Below are 7,123 nucleotides of genomic sequence, written 5' to 3' on the forward strand. Positions count from 1 at the left end.
GCTTTGAAAGTCCTTTGCCCCCCACCCTGTTCTATTTAAAGTAATTTGCCAAAGATTTTCAAAACGATAAACCAATTTGCAAATAAACTATGGTGATGAATGGCACATTCCTGAAGAGGTGACAGAGCTGTGATAGATCTGTAATCCCCCTTATTATGCGGGAACCATTAACAGCAGTAGGCGTTAAGAGACTGCATTAAAGCTAGAATAGGCTTCAGCCACCTCTTTGAAGCGGAGTAGGTCAAGTTTTTGTTGCTATGGCTTCTTTACCTCACTGCCACTGGCGTTTCACAGCTTACTTACCTCCCTCATCCTACACTAAACCCATGCCCTTTGGCAGCAAAGCCTTCATCAGATGATTAGTGAAGGCAGTGCACAGCAGCAAAGCAGAAGGGGCAGGTGGCTTGTCTCTTTGGGCATCTCATTTCCTGATGCACTCTCCTGGAGATGATCTGCACTGCTGCCGGCTGTGACATGGCCGTGGTCAAGGTCATGGGAGTGCTGTGAGTGATGTTCCTGAGGCCCTGTGTGAGGGAGCAGTCTTTGGCTCAAAAAGGAAAGAGAGGTGTTTGCTGGGGAGGGGTCTGCATGCCTGCACCGTGTACACCTGCTGAAGTACTCCTTGGGGGCAGCAAGAGATCCAGAGCAGTGCCAGTGTCTTTAATCTCTGGAAAAAAAAGCAGGAATTTGCTAATGTGAAGTAAGGAGATGATCCAGCAGTCCAAAGCACATGCCTTTCTGTGGAGGAGTGTAAAAGCCCACTCTGGTGATTCCCTTCACTCAAAGAAAATCCTTCCCTGACCTTACACCTTGTGAGGGGGTTAATATTGTACATGGTTGGGGCAAGCATGCACCTACCTGAGGAATTTTGTACATCCTATTGAGTTACCAGGCTGGAGCAGAGAGCAGCCAGACCTTGCAGCCTGCTGTGCACACTTTGAATATGATGCTGTGCATGTGGGGTATTGACAAATAGCTGAAAAGTTGTCATTTGGTAAGGTGCAGCTGTAAATATTTTTCCACCTTTATTTTTTTGTTTCCATTTAACACAAAACCTCTGGCAGCTGCTGGGCCATGCCACAGCACACTGTCATCTTGGGAGCTCCCACAAAACCTCTGGCAGCTGCTGGGCCATGCTACAGCACACTGTCATCTTGGGAGCTCCTCCAAAACCTCTGGCAGCTGCTGGGCCATGCCACAGCACACTGTCATCTTGGGAGCTCTCTTGCACCTGCATTGGGGTGAGGGCATAGAATCACAGAACCATAGAATCAACCAGACCTCCAAGATCATCCAGTCCAACCTAGCACCCAGCCCTAGCCAAACAACCAGACCATGGCACTTAGAGCCTTATCCAAGTCTTTTCTTGAACACCTCCAGGGACAGTGACTCCACCACCTCCTTGGGCAGCCCATTCCAATGCCAATCACTCTCTCTGACAACAACTTCCTCCTAACATCCAGCCTAGACCTCCCCTGGCACAACTTGAGACTGTGTCCCCTTCTTCTGTTGCTGGTTGCCTGGCAGAAGAGACCAACCCCACCTGGCTACAGCCTCCTTTCAGGTAGTTGTAGACAGCAATGAGGTCACCCCTGAACCTCCTCTTCTCCAGGCTAAACACCCCCATCTCCCTCAGCCTCTCCTCATAGGGTTTGTGTTCCAGGTCCCTCACCAGCTTTGTTGCCCTTCTCTGGACACCTTCCAGCACCTCAACATCTCTCTTGAGTTGAGGAGCCCAGAACTGGACACAGCACTCAAGGTGTGGCCTGACCAGTGCTGAGTACAGGGGCAGAAGAACCTCCCTTGTCCTACTGGCCACACTGCTCCTAATCCAGGCCAGGATGCCATTGGCTCTCCTGGCCACCTGGGCACACTGCTGTTATTATTTAGTGAGTTGGTGATGCTCTTGTTATTGCTTAGTGAGTTAGTGATGCTCTTTTTAGGGGTAAAGGATGTTAGGAGATTTTTTTTTCACAAGTTAGCTAACACCAGGATTTTTGCCTTCTTCTCTTTCTAAGCCCTGGTACTTCTGGAAAGTACAGAGATGATAATTTAAAGTGTTGTACATCCTGAATAATTACATCAGTCCTAGCCATACCTGTCTTTTGCATTTCTCGCTTTAAAATGCACTGTAAAGTTGTTATTCACTGTTAAACAGATGCTCTATGCTTTCCCAGTGGTGGCTACATTTTAGTGTTGGGTTTCTTTTTTTTTTTTTTAACTGGAAGGAAAATAATTGGCATATCTTTGACAGAATAATGCTTTAAGATCTTAATGGAGGAGATCAGCTAGGGAATGGCAAAATATTTTAGTCTATTCAGTGTTGTTAGTGCTTTGATTAAACAGACTTCATATTTCTGAGTCTGTCACTTAGCCTGAACAGCAGGGTGTTTTGTTATCAGGTAATTCCCTGCCCACAGTGGCTACAGAAATGCTTGCATGTAAATGATGCACTCGATATGCCCCAGTACAGAAGGCAGACGTAGCTGCTGACAGTGGGCATGGGATGCTTCCTGGCTTCTCTCGGGTCACTGGGGCTCTCCCCCAGCCTTACAGTTTCTGCTGGGCAGCATGCCACAGCTGGTGGCACAAAGGTTGTTGCCTTCCTCTCTGCTGCCACTGCAGCTGAATCTTGGGGTGCTTACAGGTTGGGGGGAGCAGAAGGACCAGCCCCTGGCTGTACCTGCAGAGCTGAAGTGCAGGCAGCGCTGGCACAGTTGGCAGAGAGCCATGCAGCCAGCTCACGCAGTGCGGTCGTCAAATATTTACCCTTTGTTTCAATCCTGACCTCTTTGCCTCTGAAGATAAATAATTTACTGTGGAAGCTTGAAGGTTAATCTTGCATTTATTTAATGTTACAGGACACTTGGCTCACTTACAGCTAAAAGCCCTGTGTGCTGCTTGTTATTTTATTTAATCCAAGTGCCATTTTCTTCACCCTCTTCTCCCTGAATTGCTGAAAGGAAGGAAGGGGGAAGGAAGCAGGGGGAAGGAAGAGTTATCTGTATGCGGCTTTTAGCTCCTGCTGCAAACTCCATCAGGAGCAGCACCCTGGGGAAGCGTCGATTTGAGTGCCTCAGCCCAGCCAGGCATGTCATCCGCCAGTCGATCTGAGAGGCTGGCTCTGAGCACCTGTGAGAAAAGAGGGGGGGAAAGCAGGAGGTCTGACATCCCCAGCACACTGTCTGTGCAAGGGCTGCCAGCCTTTGCCCAGATCTGACAGAAGCTGCTGGCGTGCCAAAACCACCTGAGGCAGCATGATGGGGGCAAAAAGGAGTGAGAGGCGAGGTGTGGGGAGGGAGCATGGCTCTGGCCGCATGGCTCAGCTCTGTCGCCTCAGCTTTGCCCATAAGCATCCGGTGGTCCTTCACAAGAGACTTCTGCAGTGCTACTGTAAAGCTAACCGACTGGGGAGGGAGAGTGGCTGAGGCTGGTGTGGGATCTGCTCTGCCTTGCTTGAATGATGTTCTTGGTTATCAATTTCTGGCAGACCAAGCAAAAACTTTTTGGGAATTTGAAGGTGGTTCAGCACCTCTTGCTGCTGCCAGAGGCAGCAATGAGCAAGAGCTCAGGCATTCCCAGGGCTTCAGCTGAGGCAGAAACCACTTTTTTTTTTTTTTTTCCCCCCCAAGAACTTCACACTGATTGATGTGAAAAGGGTTGTAAACTTACTTGACAATGACTTGCAGGAGCTGGAGGACACATTTCAGCATCATCCTTCTCTGTGTTTCTCATTCCTGGAGATGCACATAGACAAATGCGCAGTCATTTTAGAGACTCTGTAAGTGCATCCTTAGATGTATGGGGCAATGCAGCTGGAGAAACAAAAAAAGCCACATGGAGCACACTGACTGCAGAAGTTGATTTGGTTCTTACAGCCCAACCCACTATTTTGGATCAGAACCTTGGCCCTAGCTCAATCAGGGCTTATAGCCTGTAACTCACAACGGGGACAAGTCCCAAGATCTCAGGACAGTCTCTCTACACATGCAAGAGCAGCCCTACTTGGGCAGCAGGCAGGAAGGCAGTATTCTGATGCTCATGGTAAAGCCTACTGGCAATGTCACTACTAGATTGTGGCCTTAGGTTGTCCCCTCAACTGCTGGATTAAGAAACCTCCCTCTCAGCCTCAGCTTGTGCCCCACTAGCTCTTGATAACCACTTTGGCAAGTTCTCTCTTTGTCTGGATGCGATTCTCATCACTTGCAATGATAGCTACACTCATCCACCACTTCAGAGCATCTTGTTAACTTCCTTCCCACCCCTGTTTTTAATGGTCTCCTATGGAGAAATGGCTCCAATCTCTCTAAAGCAAACATTCTCTACCTTTGGTAGCATTAGGGCCAGCTAGGGAAGAGGAGAAATGTCAGAGAATGCTGGCAGCGTGATCACACCCCAGCATAATCACATTCTCACCTGCTCATGTGGTCCAGCACAGCTGTGACTTGCTGGTAATTTTTTGCTTGTAGTTCCAGTTCTAAAAGCCATCTGCTTACTTCTAGGTCCCTTTTGTGTGATCTTTCATTTGGAGTTCACCTCTACAGCTGATGGCAGCTTCTAGGATAATGGTCCAGCTGGAGATCTTAAATCACACTGTGCCGGCTTTTTCTCCTTTTAAAGGACATTTTGCATCTTTCAGTGAACACCAACAGGATGCTCATAGAATCACAGAATGTTAGGGCTTGGAAGGGACCTCAAAAGATCATTTAGTCCACCCAGCCCTGCCAGAGCAGGATCACCTTTTCTTTTTTAATTCCTTTTTAAAAAATATAATCCTTCCTCCCCCCTCTTTGTTTTATCCTACTTCTTCTCCATCTCCCTTCTTTCCTTTCCAACTCCAATTCCCCCCCATCTTCCTCCTTTTCTTTCCATCTCCTTCCTTTCACAGTATCATCAGGGTTGGAAGAGACCTCACAGATCATCAAGTCTAACCCTTTACCACAGAGCTCAAGGCTAGAACATAGCACCAAGTGCCACGTCCAATCTTTCCTCACCATCCTTCTCTTTTCATCACCATCCTCTTCCACAGCACCTCCCCTTTTCCATCATACCTGCCCCTTTTGCACACCACACCTCATTTTCCCCTTTTATACCCCAAACGAGCACCTGGGTTCTGTTGAGTCTCCTCCCACCCCAGGTGTGACCACTTTTCCCTCCCCGCCCCCTTCCTCTTTTTAATGGGCTCAGGCAAAGCAAGCCCCAAGCTTGCCCATTTGGGCAGAGGGATCCTCCTCCCATCATCACTGGTGAGTCCCTGTGGTGCACACTGGGTGTATGGTGGAGGTGATCTAAAGGCCGGGGGGCCTGCTTGGCCCCCCGGCTATGTAGGTTAGGGACTCAACATTACCGCTCCAAATGTTACTGTTACTCACGGGTGGTGGTTGAGTTCCTCCATGTTTAGCTGCTTTTTTCTGCTTGCCTATGAGGAGCTGAACTGGCTGAACTGGAAGCTCCACGGGTGAGTATTATTGTGTTGTCATAGAATTGTTTTGGTTGGAAAGGCTCTTCAGGATCATCAAGCCCAACCTTCAACCCAGCACCACCGTGGCCATTAAACCATATCCCAAAATACCAATGCTTGAACACCTCCAGGGGTGGTGCCTCCATCTCCTTGGGCAGCCTGTTGCAATGCCTGACTGCTCTTGCAGCAAGAAATTATTTCTCATACCTAATAATTTCAGGTTATTTTTTTTCTCTTTCTACCACCTGATACTAGGGAGAAGAGACCAATGCCCACCTCACTGCAACCTCCTCTCAGGGAGTTGTAGAGAGCCTCTCAGCCTCCTCTTCTCCAGCTGAAACACCTCCAGTTCCCTCAGTCACTCCTTGCCAGCCCTGTTCTCCAGACCCTTTGCTAGCTTTGTTGCCTGGACACATCCCAGCCTCTCAATGTCCTTCTTGGCATGGTAGCCCCAGAACTGAGCTTGGATTTGGGGTGTGGCCTCACCAGTGCCCAGTATGGGGGCACCATCCCTTCCCTGCTCTTGCTGGCTGCACCATTGTTGATCCAGGCCTGGTTCATGTAAAGTGTCAAAGGTGGAGCTGGAAATGCTTCCTCAGTCCCTCTTCTGATCCCTGTGGAGCACAGACAGTTCCTCAGGGTTGTTCTGAGTCCTGCCCACGGGGCTTAAGTAAAGATGGGAAGTTTGTAAACAATCACATAATTGACCAAGTTGGAAAAGACCTTTGAGATCATTGAGTCCAACCCAACACCTTCTAATTGACTGAACCATGACACTAAGTGCCTCATACAGTCTCCTTCCAAACACCTCCAGGGATGGTGACTCCACCACCTCCCCAGGCAGCCCATTCCAATGCCAATCACTCTTCCTGTGAAGAACTCCTTCTTAAGCCTACTCTGGTGCAGCTTGAGGCTGTTTTCTCTTGTTCTGTCACTGATTGCCTGAGAGAAGAGACTAACCCCCACCTGCCTACAACCTCCTTTCAGGTAGTTGTAGCCAGCAATCAGGTCTCCCCTGAGCCTCCTCTTCTCCAAGCTGTGCATTCCCACCTCTCTCAGCCTCTCCTCACAAGGCTTAGTGCACTTCTCTGAACGTGTTCAAGCACCTCAGTGTCTCTCTTAAATTGAGGACCCCAACACTGGACACAGTACTCAAGGTGCCCCCTGGGGCAAAGTGATTTCCCTGGTCCTGCTGGCCACACCATTCCTGATACAGGCCAGGATGCTCAACGTAGCCTGGCTGGAATACCCATCTGTGGTGGGTGGGAGACTCGGGCATCTGTGTGTTTGTGAAACCTAAACCTCCTCAGGTAGAGATGTGATCAGAATGACTGTTCCCATGAGCTTCAAGTGCTTCAGTGTTAAATGGGAAACAGCACAAGATCAATGTGTCTCATGTCTTTTCAGTGCTTTAGTCAGAATCAAGAGAGACAGTAATCAGAAAAAGTCAGAATGATTTAATAAATGGGCTGTGGGGGGTTTTTGATTTGTTTGGCTTGCTGAAGGGGCTTAGCTTTGTTCCAGGCAGTAATTTAGCTGTATTCCAATTTAATTTGTTGGTTCCTGTTGGCATGTGATCTCTGGAAGAGGTTTAGGGCACCTGAGTTAGATTCCTGCATGGATTACCTTCTGCAGGAACCATTTTCACCACATCATGGAGGA

The 7,123-nt window shown here is 48.7% G+C and overlaps 1 long non-coding RNA gene across 1 annotated transcript; it reads right to left on the bottom strand.

The window, feature by feature from the left end:
* Nucleotides 1-2,826: 2,826 nt before the first annotated feature.
* On the bottom strand, nt 2,827-5,058 carry LOC135182231 (uncharacterized). The gene is made up of 4 exons (XR_010305113.1): nt 4,995-5,058; nt 4,417-4,611; nt 3,673-3,815; nt 2,827-3,132 (listed from the first exon to the last, which is right to left on the bottom strand). It is a non-coding gene; the product is annotated as an uncharacterized LOC135182231 (long non-coding RNA).
* Between the last annotated feature and the right edge of the window lie 2,065 nt (nt 5,059-7,123).

The sequence above is a fragment of the Pogoniulus pusillus genome, chromosome 16 (genome assembly GCF_015220805.1).
Source record: "Pogoniulus pusillus isolate bPogPus1 chromosome 16, bPogPus1.pri, whole genome shotgun sequence".
Taxonomy (NCBI): Eukaryota; Metazoa; Chordata; class Aves; order Piciformes; family Lybiidae; genus Pogoniulus; species Pogoniulus pusillus.